A 25982-nucleotide genomic window follows, 5' to 3' on the forward strand; every position below is an offset into this window, starting at 1 on the left:
AATTGGACAGCATTCAATTTGTTTCTAGTACCAAACCAGCACAGTGTTGTTGATGTCATTTTCTTTGTCATCAGCATCTTTGTCCATATCATTTGAAGGGAACAAAAAGGAGCTATTACCTAGAAAGGATTCAATTCTGCAAATTGCATAGTCATTTTACTTTTATTTTTTTCATTAAAACCCCAAACACAAGAGGCATTAGAACCTATAGTACTTAGTACCGTGCATGGGTTGGAGGTAGAGAAGACAAAATAAGATATTTGTTGACATTAGACGAACTTCTGTAGACTATAATTTTTAGGAAATACGTATGAAGAAAGGTTTTTCCAGAAAATGGAAGTGAACGAATAAATGAGGAAATCACCAAGGAAAATTACCTTAGGAAAGTTGGACTGAAGAAAGTCATGTTGCAAACAGAGGAAGTCAGAGTTCCAAGTGGAGTGATGACAGAATGAGGTAGAGAGATTTTATGCCAGAGAAGATTGAAAAGAGGGGATTCCAAATACCCAAATCGCTGACAGGTACTAGCAGAACGGACATATGTACAAGTACCACCTTTGAGGCGAAAGGAACCATACAGCGAATAATTTGGGCAACTGAGGAGAGCAGTGGTTGAATCAACTGATAACTGAGATTCTGCAATAAAAGTACATGGAGTTTGACAGAATGTAAGTGGAAATGGACATCTTTGAGATTAGAACTGAGACCACGTATATTTGTGAAATGATCAAGGAAGTGTATAGGAGGTTTAGATCTTTTCGCAGATAAGTTTGCTCTATTAGTTTGACAATTCATGGTGTATTCAATAGTAAGAAAAAGTGGAGGGAACATGTATAAAGTAATGAAAATTTTGGATATGGCGTACACCTGGTAAGAGTATACCCAGATCCTTGACATAACATGGCCTCAATATTGCCCTCGACAAAACAGAAATAAAATTGGTAAAATATAGTCACGGAAGGACGTTATGTGGTGGTTTTTCATTAAGCTTATTACTATATTTAATACCATTTATATATATATACTACAGATTCAGAAAGAAAAAGAAAAGAAATATCGATAAACAGAGGCAGACTGGGTCAAAAATTCTTACCCAGGAAAATTTGTAGTGGCCTCATACTATGGTTTATGGCCAAAATCACACTGGCCTCTGGCCCACTGGGGTTTCCCCGGTAAGGTTTATGGCCAGTCCGCCTCTGTCGATAGAGAAAAAACATAAAATTATGAAACGCTTTGAGCGAAATGAAAGACCATGTGATATTGCACATGCTACAGGCCTAAATGAGGCAATGCCGAAAATTAGAAAGAATGCAGAGAAAATAAAAACAACTTTCACAGCAGGAACAACTCAAAGTGTAATTAAAATCCATTAGATCAAGACACAAAGAATTGGAAGAGATGGAACGGCTGTCATCTGTTTGGATAGAAAATCAAACAGAAAACACGTTTTCTTACAATACAAGCAAAAGCATTAGCAATATTTTATTATGTAATAGTCATAATAAAATACATAAGTATTTTATTACGATTATTTATTGTGTTTGGTAATGTTTTGGTTACAAATGTGTGTTCAATCTTGGGTGGTCGGCACCTAACCCTATTTTTCCCATAGAGCCTGTTGTTTATATTGCATTGCACGAGGGTTTCTAGGAACACAACTACCGTGCTATACGAGGACTAACTATTAAAATATTCATCATCATCATCCATTTTCAATCCACCAAAGGATGAAGGCCTCTCTAGCAGCGTTCCAGTTTCTTCTATTTTGTGCAATGACCATCCATTCACTACCCACAAACTCATGAATTTCATCTGTCCATCTTCGTTATTGTCTTCCAGGTTTTCTTTTAGCTCCTCCGTTGGGTAGCATTCTGTTATTTTCTTAGTCCATCTGTCATCATGTCTTCGAGCTATATGACCTGTCCAAGTCCATTTCAGTTCTTTAGTTTTGATAAAAATGTCCTTTATTTGTGTTAGCTGTATAATCCATGTGTTTCTCTTCTTATCTCACAGCGTGATTCCTAATATAATTCATTCCATTCTTCACTGTACAGCTTTCAGCTTCTCATCCATTCTTTTGGTGAGTGTCCAAGTTTCACTTCCATAATTCTTGGTGGGGAGTATACATTGGTTCATTATTTTATATTTCAGATAAATTGGGATATTGCTTCTCAGCATGTGACTATATTTCCTGAATGCTATCCATCCAAAATTTATTCTTCTCTTGACTTCCATCTATTTATCATTATTACAGCTAATGACTTGTCCCAGGTAAGTATATGACTCCACCTTTTCAATTACTGCTCCTTCAATGATTATATCCCTTTCTGTGGCATACTTGTTCATCATTACTTTTGTTTTAGCCATATTCATCTTTAATCCGAAATCCTTGCTAACTGTGCATAACTGATTAAGATTTTCCTCTAATTCTTTGGGATCGTGGCTTATGACCACAATGTCATCTGCAAATCGTAAATGGTTTAGGTACTCTCCGTTCACACTGACTCCTTTCTGCGACCAGTCTAATCTTCTGAAAGCTTCCTCAAGGGCAGCAGTAAACAAATTTGGATATATTGTATCTCCTTGTCAAACTTCTTTCTCAATTTTAAATTTGCTACTGTCTTTGTCTAGTCTAATAAAGGAGGTAGCACTCTCATATATTTTCTTCAAAATCATAATATATGGGGTATCTATGCCTTGTCTTTCCAGTGCCCGAAACATTGCCTTATGCTGTATGGAGTCAAATGCCTTTTCATAATCCACAAATGCCAGGCATAATGGTGTTTTATATTCATTTGCTTTCTTCATTAGCTGTGATATTACGTGAAGGTGATCCATAGTTGAGAATCCTGTCCTAAAGCCAGCTTGCTCTTTCGGTTGATTCTCATCAAGTGTTCTTTCTAATCTGTTAGTAATGACCCTTGTGAACAACTTGTAGATGTGGGACAACAAGCTAATTGGTCAATAATTTCCAATTTCTGATTTATCCCCCTTCTTATACTTAATTGTAAAGTGGAATAATGCAAAATTATTATTGCATTATTCCACTCCTTAGGTGTCACAACTTTCCTAATTTATTTTGTGAAGCATCTTGTCAGTTTGTGTCATGTCTCTTCCTCCCTCATGACTGCTGATTTAGGTCCTTTGTTTACCCTTCATGCTTGTTCTACTTTTCTTGTTAAATCTTATGTCCTCTCACAGTTTCTTTCTAATGGCTTTGCTTCTGTTTTCCTTCTTTGGATTCCTCTTTACCTATAGGTTTCACAGGCTTTATCACTTTCAGAAAATTGTTTTATTCATTGTCGATATCTTGGTCCTGAAGAATCTTCAGAAGCTCAAACTTGTTCCTTAGTTAGCATTAACATTAGTAGAGGAATACGATGCAAGAAAGCAAGCTTATGCAGCACCAGCCTAAAAAAAAAACCCTCCCATTTCACCCCTCCATTCGTTCCAAATACCTGTCCAGCTCAGCCTTAAATTTATTTAAGCTATCAACCTCCACAACAAAAGATGGAAGTCTGTTTCACCAATCAACTACCCTCTGGCTAAAGGCAAATTTCCACACATCTATTCTACAACTGTCTTTCCTAATTTGAACCTATGCTCCCAAGTTGCAGTACATACTGCTTTTTCTCCTCTTTTGTTATCTCAAAGACCTTTGTAATATTTACTCGAGTCGTTTTTTTTCCATTGTTTTCTTACTGTATATCAAGTGTGCATCTTACAATTCTGTGGTCACTTCCAACATGTTCAGGATGGTAACATCACTCACAATATATCTTCCGTTAGTGAGGATGAAGTCAATTTCATTACTTGTTAATCCATTTGGGCTCTTCCATGTCCACTTTCTGTTCACCGTTTTCTTGAAAAAAGTGTTCATTACTGACATTCTTCGAGATTCTGCAAATTCCGAAAGTCTTTCACCTCCTTCATTTCTTTCACTAATTAAAAAATTTCTTATAGTTTCCCTTTCTGTGCTGTTTTGTCTCTTTCCAACCTTAGCATTGAAGACAATGTAGAAGTTGATAGCTTAAATAGATTCAAGGCAGAACTAGACAAAAATCGGAGCGAGTAGATTGCTGAAATGAAAAGGATTTTTTTTTTTTTTTTTTTTGGCTGATGCTGTATAAGCTTGCTGTCTTGCATCATGTGCCTTTACTAATGCTAAAAGTCCCCTAAAGTCCCCAATAACAATGGTATAGTGAGTTTTCTGTTCTTCTAGAAGTAACTCAATTTCAGTGTACATTTCTTCAACATCTTCATGGCTCGATGTTCATGCCTAAATCATTAAAACCTTTAGTTTGTACCTCTTAGAAAGCCTGAGAAGCAGTCTTGACACCCTTGGTGATGTACTTTTGAATTCCAAAATGTCTTTTTTACCTTTACAGAGCATAAAATCAACTCCACCTTCACTCTTTTCACTGTTTCCATTGTTGTACAGCAGATTTCTACTTGATAAACTTATAAGTATTCATTTCTTCTTCTTGTTTCAGCCAAACCGATGCTATTCCAAATCACATTTTCTGATTCCTTTTCCAGCTGTAATATCCTCTCTTCACCGATGACCCATCTTACGTTGTAACAGGCCAAGTTTAGTTTCCGTGCATGGCAGCCAACCCAGAGATTCTTAGCACCCTCTGTTTCCTCTCTGATGCTCTTGTTGCCATAAGAGGGGGAGTGAAAGCCGGTGGGAACAGAGGGACATTTATTTCGTCATGTGCTATAGGGTTTGGTCTTTTCCTCTTCACGCTGACCAGCCGTAAAGAGTAACTAATAATATTATATTATTCTTATATTCTAATATTACAATATTACAATTACAAATATACGATTCTAGTGTATTCAATTTGAATTACTGTTACAATAGAAACCAGATATTAAATTAGGTAAATCTTGGGTAAATACAAAGAGATTAAATTCTTACCTGCTGACTGACCTTGCTGATGCTACCAGAAACCTGAGTACGTGCAGGCAAGAGGTTCTGCCAGTAGTCACGAGGGGGTATCAAAAGGTTTGTACCTTTACCTAGAGATATTAGCCCAAGAAAGGTGAAACTTCACAGAAACTTTAATCATTTATGTACTCTCCAGGTATAGTAACACATTTCTGCCATCTATGGATCAGTTGTTTGATGTCTTGATCATAGAAGTCTGCACTTTTTGCCTGAAACTATAATTCCACTTCATCGATGACTTCCTTAGATAAATCAAAGCAACTTCCACACAATGGTTTCTTAATTTCTCGAAACAAGAAGTCTGACGGTGCTAGGTCAGGAAAATAGGGTGGGTGCTGCAGTAGTTTGAAGCCACACTGGGCAACAAAGTTGGTGGTGGTGGCAACGGCCATGTGAGCTGGTGCATTGTCTGACAGAAGACAGACAGCTTTGGTTAACATTCCACATGTTTTTATCTTCAAAGCATTGCGTAACTTTTTCAAATAATTTCTGTAGTATTCTCCGGTAAGTGTGGAACCATGAGGTAGGTAATCTGTCAGGATAACCCCTTTTCTTTCCCAAAATGAGGACATCACCTTCTTTGAAGATGGAGTGGAATGTTAACCAGTAGTCACAAGCCTTTTTGGGAGAGGGGAAGAGGTGTGCTTGTACTGCTTTGATATGCCTTTAGTCTCCAGATCATACTGGTACACCAGCATTTGTCATTTGTCACCAACCTATCCAAAAAGTTCTCAACATCCGCATTATACAAATCCAACAGTTGGCGAGAACATTGCATTTGACATTGCTTCTGCAAAGGTGTCTGCAGTCTTGGTACCCTTCATGCTTAGACCTTAGACATGTGTAGATGGTCGTGTAAAATCCTGTGGGCATTTGCGATGAAATGAATTGTCACATTTGTCACTCAGCATCAGCTACTCAACCTTTGCAACCGTCTCACTGTCTGTGGACATTGGTGGCGGCCTTCTTTCTCTTGACTTGTCAAAGACACTTGTACAATGCACTGAAAGTCCTGTTTCCACTTTTTTACAGGATGGCGAATTCTGCCCATACATGGCTTTCATTTCTTCGACAATTTCCTGAGCTTTCTTGCCCTGCAAATGCAGCAGGAATGTAGCTACCTACGGGAATGATATTTCACATATTGAATATGTAGACAACTTATATTAAAAACTGCATCTCCACTACATCTCCCTCAGGGTATGAAATTTTTAATACCCCCTCTTAATTTATAGGTGATAGATTAAGTCCAATAGCCAATAGAATTGCGCCAAGTTTTCTATCCTGGATCCGAGGTTCTTGTGTAATGGAAGCCTGTCCTGACCTTTGATCTTATACTCTGCACATCAGGGTTGTTGTGCATGCTGATTCTGGTAGTCCGGAGGGGGTTGAATGTGGGCTACTCGGGAAAATTTTCTTTTCCAGGTTTTTCATTTCTTCTATTTTCTTATCAAAAAGATGGAAATATTGCCAATTGAATTCAACTCCCTGTTTTCTGTTGATTGCTTCAGTGCTGACTGATGGTATGTAAGGTATGCATATAGAGGTTCTTCTGTAGAACAGAAGAAAGTCCAGCGAACATCAAGCAGATCTTAAAACAACAGCCAAATAACCCCTATAAATAACTAGGCTATATCTATAAAATAGACTGTAGGGGTGGGGGTACATAAATAGTAGAATAGTACAGACGTCTAAAGTGCAGAATCAAAGAACACAAAATCGATGTACAATACGGAAGAGTTCTACAGTCAAATACAGCCCTCCATGCATTCAAATGTGGTGATACTAGGGATTTCAACAACAAGCCTTTTGAAAAATTTCTTGCCACTACAAGAGAAGGAAATTCAAAAGCCTTTTTCAAAAAAAAAGTTCAGAGACTCAGCAATCAATAGAAAACAGGTATTCGAATTCAACCAGCAATATTTTCATCTTTTTGATAACAAAATTGAAGAAGAAATGAAAAACCAGGAAAAGAAAATAGGCCAGATGTTGAGAGGAATAGCCCACATTCAACCCCCTTCAGACCACCAGAATCAGCATACACACCAACCCTGATGCCCAGAGTATGAGATCAAAGGTAATTACAGGGTTCCCTACAGAAGAACAACCCCAAATCTAGGATAAAAAACTTGGCATGGCTATTGGACTTAATCCCCTACCTAAAAATTAATTGCTGGCAGCACCTCTTGCCTGCGTACACATCAGCTTTCTGGGAGCATTGGCAAGAGGAGGTTTTTATTGTAACATTAATTGTAATTGTAACCCTATCTATTTTCTGTTCCCCCAACAGCATGGTCTGATGATGGGTATCATTAAGTTGCCTGAAACATCACCTTAATGTATAGTAGTTTAGGCAAATAGTTTAATAAATTGTATTATTAATTTCACATGGTATATGAGTGGTATTAAATATAGTAATAATGCATGCAACTGTTTAAGTGGCTTGATCTTTCAGATTTGTAACAGATAAATTATGATCCCTTTGAATGATAAAATTCCATAGCTGGACTGAGGAGTGACAACTGAAGTTTAACATTGAAAAATGTAAAGTACTGCACACGGGTAGAAGTAACCCCAGAGAAACGTACCAACTGTGCGGTACTACACTTAGGGTGGTAGAAAATAAAAAGACCTGGGAGTAATTGTGCAGTCAGATATGAAATTTTCTGAGCAATGCAGTCAGGCTGTTAGAGCAGGTGATAGGGTATTGTCAATGATATACAGGAAATTTGCTAGTAGGGATAAGGAAGTGATTATCCCCTTGTATAAGGCAGTGGTCAGGCCACACCTTGAGTACTGTGTGCAAGTCTGGAGGCCTCATTTTAGGAAGGATGTAGAGTTGCTAGAACGAGTACAGAGAAGGGCAACAAGACTGGTGAGGGACAAAGGGGTGCTCTAATAAAGAAAGGCTTAAGGTCTGCAAATTGCAGCATCTAGAGATTACTCACCTGCTAGGTGATCTTGGGGGCTGCATAAGGCCTTGAATGGTTTGAGCAGGCTCAATGCTGATGGATTCTCCCTCTTGCACAGATTACAAACCTTAAGGGGGCATAAACTAAAATTGGAGAAAGACAGTTGTAAAATAGATGTGTGGAAATTTGCCTTTAACCAGCGGGTAGTAGATTTCTGGAAAAAACTTCCATCTGTCGTTGTGGAAGTTGATAGCTTAAATAAATTCAAGGAAGAAGTGGACAAACTTTTGAAGCGAATGGATGGTTTTTTTTTTTTTTTGGCTGATAGCCTGTTTTCTTGCATATGCCTCTGCTAATGCTAATTGTCCAGCAACTACTGGACCTGCTTAAGAACGTTTCCCTTGTAAGAAGAGCCTCTAGCATCTTATTTTCAATATTCATAGGAACTGCGAAAGCTAGCTTAATATCAACTTCACGTAATGCAAATTGGGTTGCTTTCCTAAACAATTTTTTCTTACCATTTCCACCAAGATAGAATATCAATAATGCCAGTGCTTATTGCATCTGAAGAAAATCACAACTATTTGCTTTTTGGTTTCTCCTCACATCCTTCTTATTTCAAGGCATATCTTTCTGGCCGAAAGAAAAAAATCTTTTGGCCAGAAAGATTCAGCCTGAGACATAGAAATCTTTCTTGCCGAAAGATTTCTGTTTCTCAGATAATGTATTTTCTGCTAGAAAATTTGCAGAAAATTACTTGCAGCACTATGCAAAACATGGTGCAGCAAGTAATGCTATGGCAAGATAAATGTTAGTATTCTTTCATAAGAATTCTGACAATAATGCTCCCTTTAACACCAAATATGAATCTGTCTGTTTGAGAGCAAGAGATCTGAATAAGAATAACCTGGTTTTGTTGTAGAGTATACTATTATGATGGTATGTTTGCCTGTCCAACTTGCAGTATTTCTAAAATTTTCAACATCAATCAGAATCATCTTAATTTGATGCTTTTCATTTTCTCCAGAAAACGACTGTATGAGAGAACCTGGATTTAACATATGAGATAGCACAAAATTCTTTGTACATGTCCCAATTTTTGTGTAAAAAATAACAGCAGCAAAATTTTGAAATCCAGAGATATCTCCTTTAGAAATTTCATTAATGTTGCTTAAAGCCATTTTATCAACTAAACTTTCCACTTAGAAAGTATTCAGTTTAATTATTTGAAATCAATTGAATACTATGTTTCTCAGCCAATATGAGAATCATGCCAAAGACCGTCAAATGTATGCATGCTTCCTTTCCTGCCAGAACAAAGAAGAAGTCATGGTCAATCAATCAAAAAGTCCAGGAACAGGATCTGTTTACTCCATCAAATTTTCTATTAATTGAATTTATCTGTTTCTGTGTAAAGCTTGTTCTGCATATAAAGTTTCTGTTTATGTATTTTAAACAGAAACTTTATATGCAGTTTATTTTAAGATTAATTCATGTATTTTTATATTTATTGCTTTTCTATGGTTTGTACAATGTTCATATAACAATCAGGTTATATTTATTTCCATTGAAATATTTGAAATCACATATTAAAATCTGTTCTTCAAAGCTTAGTCTATTTGAAATCAGCTTGGTAAATTATTAGCATTCAAAGAGAAAAAACTTGTCCGATGCTTTTTATTTATTTTTTGTTAGTTGTTGGTGCATCAGCTTTTGTGACCATAATGCACCTCCCAAGGTTTTTGCATTACTCTGATCCAAGCCAATGGTGGGATTCGAACCTGTGACCTTTGGGTTGCCAGGCATCCAGCGCTTACTGACATTCAATTATCAAGCACGTGAATAAATAAATGTAAACTTTCAAAGTAAAGTACAAGGTCAATATTAGTGTTCCTAACTTGGTATTGGTGTCTTCACCAATGGAACCTCTCATGGCCATTCTCAGCCTCTAACACTTGCTGTTTGGCTTTAGAGGAATGCAAAATGGGATCATCTGTGTGATTTCTTTTCCTTTGATAGATTACTGTTTCAACAGTACTGATCCTATTTTTGCTTAGGTCATATCATCGAAATTATTATTGTTAGTATGAAATCCTTTATTCCACGTTCAACTCTAAAATCTCATTCCATATCTAAACTATACATATTTCAATAAATAAGCTAAGGCTGTTCTAACTAGATGAAAATGTAGCATATTGCAATTGACTTTTATTCAAATTCCCAACTTCATTTCTGTATACACTAAAGCTTGCAGCAATTGTAAAACAGTTATTAATCATACTAAACTTGGTTTTGAACAGTCAGTTTTCTGATTTCTTGCTAAATCTATTGGCTACAACTTCCATCAATATTCCTACCTCTGTTATAACTTCATGGTTCTGTTGCATTTGGAGTGAATGGATGGGTGAAATGGGAATGTTTTTTTTTTTTTTTTTTTTTCTTTAATGCTGTATAAGCTTGCTTTCTTGCATCATATGCCACTGCTAATGCTAAAGAAAAAGCGAAGTTTATAGTGTCCTATTTTTATTAAGGATGGACTGCAGAGCACTATAATGATGAAAGGAAATTACAAAGTTGAGTTGGATGGTGATAGTAATCCCGGCACTCCAGACTTACAGATGGGAATGTTGTCAAGAGATGTGAATCTCAATGTAACACTAGAAGTGTGACATGTAGAAAACTTTGTCAATCGCAGGATGAGCAGACTGAGAGACAGTTACTGAAAACATTGAAATGGGCTTGGTACTATTGGAGAGTGGTCAATGTATTGATCAGCCAGTCACAGATGGTTCTGAACCCATTCAGTAACCCTCGTCTCCAGTGGAGGAAGTTAATGCCAACTTTGAGCCAAACTTCAAACCAGGTAAGATCCTCCAAGACTGAGGTGATGATCACAGAGGTAGATGTCTTACCACAGCCATCTCCACTACCGGTAGTCGAGATGGCTGCGGTAAGACATCTCTATGTACTATGACAGAGATGGTCTGAGCAGAAAGGCGATTAAAGAAAGTTTATCACATTGGGGGAACTTTGGAAAGTATAGCTATTCAGCTGGCTGCACAGAATGAAAATTTGAAAGGGAAAATCTCCTGTCTTGATATTGTGGGCAAAACTTATCAGGCCCAAATAAATGATTTGCAGAGTTTGACTTTCAAACACAGTCAAGTATGAATGACAAGCAAGATGGAAAAAAGCTGTACAGTGATGCAGCTAGGAAAGCTCAGTTGGGAGACGCAGCAACAGGTATACAACTGGCAGAGTCAGTGACAAGCAAGAAAAAGATTAAGGAGTGGAATCGTTTCATTGTTATTATCAAAGCTACAGATAATCCACTTTCAATAGTAGTAAGGATGTGCAGAACACAGTGGGAAAAGTGATGAAAGAAATGCTGAAGGCAGTCAGAATAGGAAAAGTGTGACAGATTGCTGAGAGAGCGATTGTCCTGGAAATGGAGAGTGAAATGATATAGAACAAGTGAAGAAATCAAGAGAATTCAGTGCTTAGGTGTGATTTTCTTGAATCCACAGCCGGTCATAATATATGATGTTGATATAAAGTTTTTGTAAAGGAACCTAACCATAATGCCATTATGGGCATCTGCAACATTTTTCATTGCCAGATTGGAGTAAATTTGACGATGAGCTCCACCGAATCAGTTGAGATTCCAGCAGTGACATGTTCATCGGTGACATGTACCCCACTTTATAATATTAATCAGTTCCAGAAACACCATCGATATTGTTAAAATATCGTAATGCGAACCCAATAACACATTGTTTTTTGGTAATGCATTTCAAGATCTCGGAAGTTGAAATTTTTGCTGTATAACTAAGCTATTTATCTCTCTGAAATGTCATTTTTAAGGTCACAGGCATGACCTTAATGCCATATAAAAGGTCGTGACTGTGGTTTGTAAATTGTATTAGTTATCAATTCAAATCATTAAAATGCACTACATGTTACAGTGAAATGCACTACATGTTCCGTTATAAGAATCAATTTTAAAAGCCTTTGTGATATTTTTCTAAAGCACATTTCTGGAGGTCAAGACCATAAAACAATAAAAACAATTTGCACTTCCCGGTTTATTGGGCTTTTCTGTTACTGCAAGCAATTATAAACGGGTAGTAAACTCTACCTTCTTGCATTTTCGAAAATACCGACGGCTGGAATTGTGTGGTTTTTTTTTATGTTATTATGGTGAATTGTGTTTCCCCTTTACTGAAATTTTCAGTCATATAAAAAACAAATAACTTTTCAGAATTTTCTCTTTGTAAACTTGTTACTCCACGCAAATCATGTTAGTTGCAATTTGTGTGTGCCGTTAAAAAATGCATTATGCATGCAATCGTGAAATTTATAATCAAAAGAGATTATCTTGGAAACAAACGCCTCTTGAAACATTTCTGAAGAAGACGACTCTTTGTGCAACAAACCGAGTGCCGAGCCAATAATGAGTGATAAACGAGTGTGCATTTAGTCGATGATGATAAAGAATAATCATTCTTTAACATTTGTAAGTCGTAAATAATTTCTCTATTATTATAATTTGCTTGATTTTACAGGCTACATTTTCATTTCTTTCGATAAATCAATCATTGTTTAAACAAACTAATTAGCTAACTAATTTCGTTGTTGAGAACGTAACCCCTATTCTTAACCTTATGTCTATGGGAAATAAATTCCTGCTTTATGAGTTTTCGCTTTAGGAGCGCACCCTAGGAACGAATTAACGTGTAAAGTCTAGAACTACCTATATTCTCTATGCAGCAAACAATGTTGCTGAAATTGGAGATTTCCAGGACATAGTGGAACAACTAAATACATGCACTGTGTTAGGGTAACCAAGAGTAGAAGCAGGTGCATGTATACTTACATATACCAATACAACAATGCTAGGAGTATAGTTAATAAATCTGATGAGTTTGAAGTGCTGTTCAAGACATCAAAATCGGATATTGTTGGGATATCAAAGACGTGGTGTCACACAGATATAAGCAATGCAGAATTGGAATTTGGGAAGTACAATGTGTACAGGAAGGGAGGGGGGGTTGTGCTGTTAGTTAAGAAACACATAAAATCTAAGGAAGTGCATCCAATTGAAGTTGATGGACAATGCAGTGTAATCAGCTTGGTGTAAAACAAGTACTGGGAAAGGGAAAATGAGAGTAGGTGCGTGTTATAGGACTGATGAGTATAATGAGCAATAGTGCAGAAAAATAGAGTGGGCAAGTAAACTAGAATGTCTTATAATGGGGGATTTTAACTTTCCAGATATTGACTGGAACTTGTGGGTTGGTCACTTGCACACTAGCAAGACTGTGTTAGGATAACCAAGAGTAGAAGCAGGTGGATGTATACTTGCATATACCAATACAACAATGCTAGGAGTATAGTTAATAAATCTGATGAGTCTGAAGTGCTGTTCAAGACATCAAAATCTTGTCGAATATTGTTGGGATATCAGAGACGTGGTGTCACACAGATATAAGCAGTGCAGAATTGGAATTTGGGTAGTTAACAGGAGAGACTGCTTCTACAGGGATGGGATACACTTAAATAGAAAGGGTACAAGAATATTTGCCGATGCTATCGAGGCAGTTTTAGGTGGGTCGGAAAACTGATAGCTTGATGAAGGGATGCAAGGCCTAATAGATTAACAGTAGCCACTGGAAGAGGTGAAAATGATTCTTGCACTGCTTCTATTGGAATGAGCAACAGCCTGGAAAACAAGATGCAGGATATTTCGGAGACTGCTGGGAGTCATTGCAGTACAAGTAAACACATGGGTTGTGTTAGGGTAGCTAAGAATAGGAACAGGTGCATGTATACTTGCATGTACACCAATGCTAGGAGTTTGGTAATTAAATTTGATGAATTTGAGGTATTGCTCAAAACATCAAAGACAGATATTGTTGGGATATCAGAGACGGAGTCACAGAGATATAAGGAATGCAGAACTGGAATTTGGGGAGTACAGTGTGTGCAGAAAGGATAGACAGGATCGGAAGGGAGGAGGGGTTTTGCTATTAGTTCAGAAACACATAAAATCCAAGCAAGTGAAACCAGTCGACATTGCTGGACAGTGCAGTGTCGAGTCAATTTGGTGTGACATAAGCATTGGGAGATCAAAATTGAGAGTAGAAGTGTGCTATAGGCCTAATGACTCTGATGAGTATAATAAGAAACTGTACAGGGAAATAGTGGGGATTATTTCCCTGTACAGTTTCTGGGGGATTTGTAAATGGGGGATTTTAATTTCCCAGATATTGACTGGAATTGGTGGGTTGGTCACTCACACACTAGCAAGGCTTTTGTGGATTTATTGGATGATTGTTTTCTACATCAGCATGTTCAGGAGGCAACTAGAGGGTGCAATACTCTTGATTTGATTATCAGTAGTGATTCTTCATGCATTAAGAATCTGCAGATAAAGGAACCACTAGGTGGCGGTGATCATAGTGTGCTGAAGTGGGATTTACTCAAAGAGGTAACTACCATTAGGGGTAAAGGGAAGGGTTATTGCTTTCATAAAGGCGACTACGATGATCTGAGACAGTATTTAAATTCTATACAGTGGGATCAACTGATGATATTACAAACAGCAAATTCAAAATGGGAAGCATTCAAAGAACTTATCTTGAAAGCTACTGTTCAAGTAGCTTCCAAGAAATATTGTTCAAGGTTTAGGCCTAAATGGATGTCAGATGAACTAATGAGATATATGACAGAGAAGAAAAATGCATGAGATACATATAAATTAACACATGACACAGAAGCCTATGTTAGATACAAGTTGATCTGTAACTAAGTAACAAAGGAGGTTAGGCAGGCGAAGGCAGATTACGAGAAATCTTTGGCAAGGGATGCAAAGAAAAACAGCAAAGAGTTCTTTACTTATGTAAATTCTAGAAGGAAAGGGATGAATCAGATTGGTCCACTTGATAGCGATGGGTTAACTGTTGATGATCCTGCTCGGTAGCTAACAAACTAAATGAATATTTGCATCGACATTCAAACATGAGGAGTTATTCAGCGAGGGGAATGCCAGAGATGTATTCAACTCTGGAAGTAAGCTAGATAATCTTGTAATAACTGAGAGTAAAGTGGAGAAAAAATTGTTGAAGATAAACACAATAAAGGCACTTGGGGTGGATGGGATCTATCCAGTTATATTAAAGAAGGCAGCAAAGAAAGTAAGCAAACCCTTAGCCATAATTATGAGAGCTTCCTTGGACTCAGGGGATGTACCCATAGACTGGAGATGTGCAGATGTGACCCCAATTCACAAAGGAGGATCAAAGGCTGACACAAGTAATTATAGACCTGTGAGCTTAACCTTCTGTTCCAGGAAAATTAATGGAGGCACTGAGTAAAGAAGCACTGCAGGTTCATCTAGACAAGACTTCAGTTATAGCTCGGACACAGCATGGTTTTGTTAAGGGAAAGTCTTGCCTGACCAACTTGATTGGATACTATGATGCAGTCACAATAGAACTGGATGCTGTGAATAACTTTGATATTATATATTTGGAGCAGTGTGGCATTGGAAGCAAATTGCTGCTGTGGATAAAGCGATGGTTGAGGGAGAGAAGACAGAGAGTAGTAATCAATGGACACTGCTCATCGTGGACTAATGTTATTAGTGGAGTCCCTCAGGGTTCAGTGTTGGGTCCATTATTGTTTTCTGTATTTATAAATGTTATTGATCATGGTATATCAAGCTTAATGTTCAAGTTTGCAGACGATACAAAGGTTGGGAGGGTTGTTAAGGACACTAGTGATGCTATGCTGCTGCAACAGGATCTGGAAAAGTTGGGCAGATTGGCTGAGAGGTGGCAAATGAAGTTTAACATTGACAAGTGTAAAGTACTACATATGGGAAACAGCAACCCCAGGGCAAAGTATCAACTCTGTGGTACTACACTGAGAGTGGTAGAGAATGAAAAGCACCTGGGGGTAATTGTGCAGGCAGATATGAAGTTCTCTGAGCAGTGCAGATGGGCTGCAAGAGTAGCTTATGGTGTCTTGTCAGTGATATACAGGAATTTTTCTAGCAGGGATAAGGAGGTGATTATTCCCTTGTATAAGGCCATGGTCAGGCCACACCTCGAGTACTGTATACAGGTCTCGAGGCCTAATTTCAAGAAGGATGTAGAGCTGCTGGAACGAGTACAGAGAAGGGCTACAAGATTAGTGACTGGAACAAGGGGTTGCTCTTACGAAGGAAGGCTTATGTTTTGCAAATTACAGTGTCTGGAGACTAGGCACCGGCGAGGTGATCTGATAGAGGTGTATAAAGCCTTGAATGGTTTGAGCATGCTCAATGCCGATGGGATCCTTCCTTTTGCTCTGATTAATCACCTGAGAGGGCATAAATTCATATTGAGAAAAGACAGATGTAGGATAGATGTGTGGAAATTTGACTTTAAGCAGTGGGCAGTTGGTTAGTGGAACAGACTTCCATCCCCTGTTGTGGAAGTTGATAGCGTGAATAAATTTAATGCTGAACTGGACATGTATTTTGAACGAACGGAGGGGTGAAATGGGAGTGGGTTTTTTTTTTTTTTTTTTGGCTGATGCTGCATAAGCTTGCTTTCTTGCATCATATGCCTCTACTAATGCTAAGACTTTTGTGGATTTATTGATTGACAGTGTATTACAGCAACATGTTCAAGAGGCAACCAAAGGGCTCGATCTGATAATCAGCAGTGATAATTCTTGCATTAAAAATTTGCAGATAAAGGAACCAGTGTGACAGTGATGACAATCACTGTCACATAATGTTTGGATTTACTTAGAATATGTTTGGATTTACTTAGATGTAACTACCATCAAGGGTAAAGGGAACTGCTTTTGCTTTCGTAAAGGTGACTACAGGGGTCTTACACTGTATTTAAATTCTATAGAGATGGATTAACTGATGATGTTACCAAAGTTGAATTCTAAATATGAAGCCTTCAGGTACTTAATCTTGTAGGCTACTAGGCTTGTCATTCCAACTAAGAAATACTGTTCAGGATTTATTATTATTATTAGCTATATGGTACAAGGAAGCCTGAGGCTTAGGCTGCACCAGCCAAAAAAAAAAAAAAAAAAATCCCGAGTTACCCTGAGTGGGAGAGAGAGAGACTCAAAAGTAGAAGGGAATCGCCAAGAAAGAAGTATGATGATATCCAGCTCAGGACCCTGGGTGTGCCAAGCCCATACTCACCAGATGTGAGCCCCGAATGTCATATGAATTAATGAAGCTCGTGGCAGAGAAGAAGAATGCACGGGATGCATCAGGTGACACAGAAACCTATGGCAAATATAAGCTAGTATGTAATCAAGTCACAAAGGAAGTTAGGAAGGCGAAGGCAGATTACGAGAAATCTTAGGCAATGAATGCAAAGAAAAACAACAAAGGGTTCTTTAATTATGTGGACTCTAGAAGGAAAGGGATGAATCAGATTGGACCACTTAACATAGATGGGTTGAATATTTTGCATCTACATTCACACATGAAGAGTTATTCAAGAAGGGGAATGACAGAAGTTTATGAAACTTTAACAGGGAGCTAAGTGATTTTGTAATAACTGGGAGCAAAGTGGAGGAGAAATTGCTGAAGTTAAACATAAAGAAGGCACCTGGGGTGGACGGGATCTATCCAGTTATATTAAAAGAGGCAGCAAAGGAAGTAAGTAAACCCTTAGCCATAATTATGAGAGCTTCCTTGGACTGGAGGTGTGCAAGTGTATCACCAATTCACAAAGGGGGGTTCAAATGGTGACACAAGTAACTATAGAACTGTTAGCTTAACATGTTCCGGGGAAAATAATGGAGTCACTGGTTAAACAAGCACTGCAGGATCATCTAGACAAGACTGAAGTAATACTTAAGACACAGCATGGGTTTGTTAAGGGGGAGTCTTCTTTGACCAATTTGATTGGATACTATGATGTGGTCACAAAGGAACTGGATACTAAAAATAATTTTCATAACATAAACTTGGATTTCAGGAAAGCTTTTGATACTGTTGCATATGGAAGAGTGCTGTACAAATTCGAGCGGTATGGCTTTAAAGGCAGTTGCTACAATGTATAAAGGGATGGTTGAGTAGGAGAAAACAGTGGTAATCAATGGATACTGCTCTTCGTGGATTATTGTTATTAGGGGTGTTCCCATTGTTGTTTTGCGTATTCATCAATGATATTGATGAAGGTATATCAGGCTTAATGTCCAAGTTTCCAGATGATACAACAAAGGTTGGCAGAGTTGTTAATGATAGTTATGCTACTGCACCAGGATCTAGAAAAGTTAAGCTAATGGACTGAGAAGTTCCAACTGAAGTTTAACATTCACAAATGCAAAGTACTACATATAGGTAGGAGTAACCCAAAGGAAATGTAACAACTGTGTTGTACTACACTCAGCGAAGTGGAAAGTGAAAAAGACCCGGGGTAATTGTACAGTGAGATATGAAGTTCGCTGAGAAGTGCAAACGGGGTGCCAGGGAGTCTTGTCAATGATATATAGGAATTTTGCTAGCAGTGAGAGGGAGGTGATTATCCCATTGTACAAGGTAGTGGTCAGACCATACCTTGAGTACTGTGTACAGGTCTGGAGGTCTCATTTTAGGATGGATGTAGAGTTCCTAGAACGAGTACAAAGAAGGGTAACAAGATTGGTGAGCTGTACAAAGGGGTGCTCTTACCAAGAAAGGCTTAAGTGCAAATTGCAGTGCCTGGAGAGTAGGCACATGTGAGGTTGTTTGTTTGTTTGGGTTTTTTTTTTTTTAGGAGCATTAGCAGGCCATATTGCTCCAGGGATATGCGGTGGTCATTCCCTGACCTTTCCGCATCCACTGTATTTGGTGGTCATGGGCTCGAAACCCGGTCTAATCAAGAAGCGTGTGCTATGCACTGCCGCTCATGCCCACCTGGCTACAGAGGCGCCTACGTGTGAGGTGACCTGATTGAGGTATATAAGGCCTTGAATGGGTTGAGCAAGCTGAATAGGCGCCTCCGTAGCCAGGTGGGAAGGAGCAGCAGTGCGTAGCACACGCTTCTTGATTAGACCGGGGTTCGAACCGGTCACTACCAAATACGGAGGGTGCGGAAAGGTCAGGGAATGACCACCGCATATCCCGGAGCAATATGGCCTTAGTTGCTAATGCTCCTAAATAACAAACAAACAAACAAGCAAGCTGAATACTGATGGGATTCTTCCTCTTGCTCAGATTAAGAACCTCAGGGAACATAGATTCAAATTGACGAAAGACAGTTGTAGAATAGATATGCGGCAATTTGCCTTTTTCCAGTGGGTAGTTGATTGGTGAAGGACTTCCATCTTTTGTTGTGGAAGTTGATAGCCTAAATAAATTTAAGGCTGAGCTGGACAGGCATTTGGAATGAATGGAGGGGTGAAGTGGGAGGGCTTTTTTTTTTTTTGTCTGATGCTGCTTTCTTGCTTGCATAAGCTTTCTTGCATCATATGCTTCTACTAATGCTAATTCTATTGGTTTTTACGCTATTATGGTGAAATGTGTTCCCCTTCACTGCAATCTTCAATCATATAAAAAACAAATTTTCTGAAACTTCTCTTCATTCCCATTTACGTATTACATTGATAAAGAGAATGCGACCAACGAAAAGTGCAAGTGGTTGTAGTGCCAGGAAACAAAACAAAATTGATTTAGAAATGAAGATGAAAATGATTAAGCAAATGATAATGATTAAGATAAATTTTTTGTTGGGTTGGAAAAAATTATTGAAGGCGACTATTCAACGCAGCAAATTTTTAACGTTGAAGAGACTGCTCGGTATTGGAAAAAAATACCGGATCGGGCATACATTGTCAAAGAGGAAAATGCAATGCCAGGGTTTCAATGCTTCAAACAATAGGGCCACACTCTTTCTTGGGACTAATGCAGTGGGAGATTACAGATGAAATCCACTGCTTGTGTTTTATCATTCTGGAAATCCTCGTGCATTTAAGGACATTAATAAAGCCGCCCATGTCTGCAGTAGATAATGAGAAAAATTTTACTTTAAGAGACCTTTGGAAATCTTACAATTTTTACCACACCATTAAACAGTAATAAGGGCTGGGGGAAAATTACTAAAATTTGTTTAAATGGTGCATGGAAGAAAATATGCCGACGGCACATAAGAGGCTTCGAAGGATTTGAAAAAGACAAATCATATGAAGAGGTTACAGATAAGATTGTAAAGGTTGTAGAGCTACTTCAGTTGGAGGTTGATGCCAAAAACGTGGAGTAGTTAATACAGGAAGAAGAGAAGAAATTATCTAACGAAGAACTTATTGACTTGAAAGCAGCAATAGTGAAAGAAGAAAATGTTGACGAAGCTCAAGATGAAATGAGGAGCAGAGATGCTTCATCACCAGAGAGATGGCAATGGCAGTTTTGTGAAATTGCATCAGTAATGACGAGGTTTGAGAAGATGGATCCTGACAGCGAACAATTCTTAAAAGTTAACAGAGGGGTGAATGATATGCTTGTTTGCATTAGCTTTAGTAGAGGCAGATGATGCAAGAAAGCAAGCTTATGCAGCATCAGCCAAAAAAAAAAAAAAAAACTCCGACTTCACCCCTCAATTCGTTCCAAATACCTGTCCAGCTCAGCTTTAAATTTATTTAGACTATCAACTTCCACAACAAAAGATGGAAGTCTGTTCCACTAATCAACTACCCACTGGCTAAAGGCAAACTTCCGCACATCTATCCTACAACTGTCTTTCCTCAATTTGAATTTATGCCCTCTCAGGTGATTATTCGGAGCAAGAGGAAGAATTCCATCAGCATTGAGCATGCTCAAACCATTCAAGACTTTATACACCTCAATCAGATCACCTTGCAGGTGCCTAGTCTCCAAACACTGTAATCTGCAAAACTTAAGTAAACTGTAACTTTTAAGCAAAACTGTAACTGCCTTTCTTCGTAAGAGCAACCCTTGTTCCATTCATTAATCTTGTTGCCCCTCTCTGTACTCGTTCCAACAGCTCTAAATCCTTAAAATGAGGCCTCCAGAACTGTATACAGTACCCAAGGTGTGGCCTGACCAGCACCTTATACAAGGGGATAATCAGCTCCTTATCTCTTCTAGAAAAATTCCTGTATATCATTGACAAGACACAATGAGCTACTCTTTGAAACCGTCTGCACTGTTTAGAAAACTTCATATCTGCCTGCACAATTACCCCAGGTCCTTTTCATTCTCTACCACTCTCAGTGTAGTACCACAGAGTTGATACTTTTCCCTGGGATTGCTGTTTCCCATATGTAGTACTTTACATTTGTCAATGTTAAACGTCATTTTCTACCTCTCAGCCCATCTGCTCAACTTTTCTAGATCCTGTTGCAGTAGCATACTGTCATTAGTGTCATTAACAACTCTGCCAACCTTCGTATCGTCTGTAAACTTGGACATTAAGCCTGATATACCATCATCAATATTATTTATAAATACAGAAAACAACTATGGACCCAACACTGAACCCTGAGGGTCTCCACTAATAACATTAGTCCATGTAGAGCAGTGTCCATTGATTACCACTCTGTCTTCTCTCACTCAACCATCCCTTTATCGATAGTAGCAATTTGCCTCCAGTGCCACATTGCTCCAATTTGTGCAGCAGTCTTCCACGTGCAACAGTATCAAAAGCCTTTCTAAGTTCCAAATATACGATATCAAAGTTATTCGCTGCATCCAGCGAATAACTTTGATATCATATATTTGGATTTGGACATTGCTACAAAGAAATCTACAGTGAAAAGGAAAAAAAGCCATTGTCCAGTCATCCATTAATATGTTCTTTCGTAACATTGAGCAGCCGACCCCTTCTAAATCTCCACAGCCCTCAACCTCTGCCTCGGCGTACTTATCCGCTGAAGACCTTGATTCTGGCAACGATGCTCGAGAGATAAAACTTACTGACATTATGCCTGTCTCATCTTTTTTTTTTTTTTTTTTTTTTAATATATATATAATTTTGAAATTTTTTTTTAAATTGCTCACTTTTGTAATTTTTCCTATGCATGAAATAAAAAATTGAATAAATACAATAAATAATTCTATTTACATGTTCTTCAAACATTTCTTTTTTGTTTCAATCAATTCAGCGAGCACAGTTTCCCCCATGCGAGGGCAGCAAATGCTGCACAAGCATAGGGGAAATTCCGACTTACGTAGCATTCCGTGGAACACAGCCCTTACGTAAGTCGGGGAGTTCTTGTATTGTTGAAATCCCAAGTATCACCACATTGGAATGCTTGTTTCAAACTCTAGAACTGTTTCCATATTGTACACCCTGTTTTTATTCTTTGATTCTGCAGTTTAGGCATCTATATGATTCTCTTATATATATATGTACCCCTTCATTAATAGTCTATTTTATACATAGGACCTGTAGGATTGTGGGGATTATTGGTTGTTTTTTTTTTTTTTTTTTTTTTATGAAAACTCCAAACACGAAAGGTATCAAAACCTATACTACTTAGTACCGTGCATGGGTTGAAGGGAAGTATGGGGGGAAGGGGGATGCTGGAAACTTTGCTCTAGAGACTAAACATGGGTTTCACCACTTCAAGCCGCCGCTTCCAATAAGCAAAGTGGTGGTATTTCACCGGTTGATGAAAGTCATCTAAGAGTTGCTTGATGGAGGCTGGACTCTTGATACAGGTTAAAATTCCAAATTTCCTGGTTTCTTTTGCTATTTTAGTGCTGACTGATGGTATGTAAGGTGTGCATATGGAGGTTCTTCTGTTCTTGCTTGGTTGGGGTTGTGTGATAGTCTTGGGGTTTCTGCTATTGCTTTGTTGATAGCATGTACAGGAAGGTTTGCCTGCCTTCATGGAAAACCTTGTTGTTCATAGTTACTGTTGTAGATTATCTTTTTTACAAATTCTGTAAGCTCTTAGGATGAAGGACGTGAGAATACCAATTTTTGTTGAGAAAGGATGGCAATATTTGTAGTTTAATATGATTCCAGTATCAGTGGGTTTCCTTTAAACTTCTGTATGTAGCTCTGGGGGTTTTCTTGTAAACAAGATGTCTAGTAAAGGAAGGTGGCTGTTGTTTTCTATTTCAATTTTGAATTTGATTTTTTTTATGGTTGTTGAGAGCCTCAAAGAATTTTTGTCTGTTTTCTGTTCCATGGTTCCAGATACCTGCTCCAGAATTTAGCTTTTTTTTTGTTGGTTTTGCAAGAAGTTTTTTATAATGAATAGTATTATATATAGTATTATTATAATGAGATATTAAATATAGTAATAATCTTAATGGAAAACAACCACATAATGTCCTTCCACAACTATATTAACACTACATTTAGTTTAAAATTAGATATGGATTAACCACATAAATGTTAGTCTAGTGAGAATGCCATTAGGGTGTGTTGGTTTATCTTTAGTGACACGAGGGAGCAATGTGGCACTAAGGTCAAGTTACTGCTATGGATAATGGGATGGTTAAGTGAAAGAAGGATGAGAGTGGTTATCAATGGGCACTGCCTTTTTTGGACTAATGGAGTTTCCCAGGGTTTAGGGCTGGATTCATTGTTTTTTTTATTTATTTATTTATTTATTATTTTTTTTATTTATCAATGATATTGATTAAGGGAGATCGGGCTTAATGTCTAAGTTTGCAGAGGATGCAAAGGTTGGCAGGGTGGTCAATGACAGTCATCAGGGATTTCCTAGATCTTGCAGTAGCAAGATCTAGGAAAATTGAATTGATGGGCTGAGAAATAGCAGTTGTTGTCGTCAGTATGCCTCACGACTTCAACTTCAAACAAATCACTGCATGAAGTTTGAAATTTTTTTTGGGATGCTCTGAATTCCGTGTGCCAAAAAAATTTGTACGCATGCCATGGGTTAGCCACCACTTCTCTAGATTGTTATATCTGGATGTCTGTGACAAGCCTCATGAACTATTATTACTGATGCAATATCAAGGGACAATAAGTTGCTGTTGATTGTCTTTGATATTATAAAAATAATAATAGCAACTGTATTTTCGAAAACATATAAGAATGCATAACAATGATAATTTTCTTGTTTTGGGAAGAACCTCTTAACCAGTGAATGATGCACTGCTCCTCTAATATTACCATTGTAATAGTAAAACTGCTTTCTGCCACCAGTCTAAAATATCTTGCTCCACATCCAGTGACATTGTGTGCTGTTGCCGTAGTTTATAGTTGGTTCAGTACATACCATTAATCAGTGATGTACAGAATATGTTAATAAAATTAAACCACCCCAATACAGTACAGTTGACATGGATGAGCAGTGTAATGTTGAATCAAACTCATGGCAGAGAATAAAAATGCATTAGATGCATATAATGCATGTCTGTAATCAAGTCACAAAGAAGGTTAGGCAAGCCAAGGCAGATTATGACAAATCTTTGGCAGAGAATGCAGGAAAAAACAGCAAAGACTCCTTTACCTATGTAAACTAGAATAGACTGCATAAATCCCATTAGCCCACTTGGTTCAACTGTTGATGATCCTGCTGAGGTTGCTGACAAACTTCTCATGTAGATGCAAAATACTTATGTAGTATTTTGCATCTACATTCACAAATGAGGAATTCTTTGGCAAATGAATGCCAGAAGTTTATCAAACTCTAACAGGGAGCTAAATGATTGTTGGAATAAGTTCTTGTGGTGGAAGTTGTGGTTTCCTTGTGTTGGAAGTTGATAGCATGAATAAATTCAAGACAGAACTAGACAAATTATTAGAGGGAATGGATTGGTGAAATTAAGGTGGTTTTTTTTTTTTTTTTTTTTTTCCTTTTTTGTTGGTACTGTATAAGCTTGCTTTCATGCATCATTTGCCCCTACTAATACTAATAAAAATTAAATTAAAATAAACCTGTAAATAATTATTTGCAATGTGGAAGGATTATCAATAGATGATTCAAAACCCCTAAATGGCTTTTGCGTATGTAAATATAGGCATAGTTTTTATATTTTACTTACTTTGGTAGTTTTCCCATAGTTCACCTTTATTTAATGTTTTTATTTTTTTAAATTCTTCAGTATTTTTTCCTGTGTTGCACATCATTAACATGTTTGCTGCCTTTACACATATAAACATAAAACAGCACTATAAACGATGTTCCTGCCGCAATGCATATCTGAGTTCAAAAGGCACCCAAGCACTTTGCCGTAATGCATATGATCAGTCATTCTTATGCGGTCAGCTAATGAGTGCCATACATATAAAGGCACGTGAAATTAACAACTGCTCATTATTGGCATATTGAATGCTAGTCTTTTGTTATAGAATTCATGCACAGTTTTAATTATTCTTTGTTTGTGTTTTTTTTTTTTTTTTTAGTTTATGTATATGAATAAATATTTTATGCCTATTCAGCTCAGCACAAAATTGATTGCATTTAGCAACAAAATCCAAACTTTTCATTTTTAACCATTATTTACAAATTTTCCAGGTGTTGGAATGTTGATTTTTTTATATTTTTTTGACATTTAAAAATTGTCATATTGAACAAGTTCTCTCAAATTCAGGTGACAGCAAACGTATTAACAGGTTATACAGGGTAATTCTAAATTATTTTCGGAGTTTTTGTGGCCTATAATTTTCAAACTGGAAACAACAAAATAAAACTGCTACTCAAAAAGTTTTATTTGGCATTGCTGTACTCTCCACATTGATGTCTGGGAGAGATATTGATGGAGATTTAGTGGTGAAGCAACGTTTTACATATCAGGGAGGGTAAATCGTCATAACCGCAGAATATGGGGATCAGAAAACCCTCACGCCATTCGAGAATTCGAAAGAGATAGTCCAAAGGTCAATGTCTGGTGTGCTTTGTCATGTTTAGAAGTTTTGGTGCCCTTTTTCTTTGCGGAAAAAACAGTACAGCGGCAACCTATCTGGACATGCTACAGCTGTATCTGTTACCTTAATTGGAAAATCATGAGCCAAATATGGTGTTCCAGCAAGATGGTACACTGCCACGTTGGGCTCTTATTGTCTGAAAATTTCTTGACATGCGTTTTCCTGGGCACTGTGTTGGGCGTGGTGGACTGATTCCATGGCCTCTGCTGCACTCACTCAGTCTTACGCCGCTTGATTTCTTCCTGT

General features: G+C 37.8%; 1 protein-coding gene across 1 annotated transcript in view; it reads left to right on the forward strand.

Annotated features, from left to right (window-relative positions):
* LOC150081748 (glutamate dehydrogenase, mitochondrial-like) overlaps positions 1 to 25982 on the forward strand; it is a 535860-nt gene that overhangs the window by 458381 nt on the left and 51497 nt on the right. The gene's annotated exons all lie outside the window — the stretch shown is intronic.

This window comes from Mastigoproctus giganteus, chromosome 8, assembly GCF_048544385.1.
Source record: "Mastigoproctus giganteus isolate SK-2022 chromosome 8, ASM4854438v1, whole genome shotgun sequence".
In the NCBI taxonomy this organism is placed as follows: Eukaryota; Metazoa; Arthropoda; class Arachnida; order Uropygi; family Thelyphonidae; genus Mastigoproctus; species Mastigoproctus giganteus.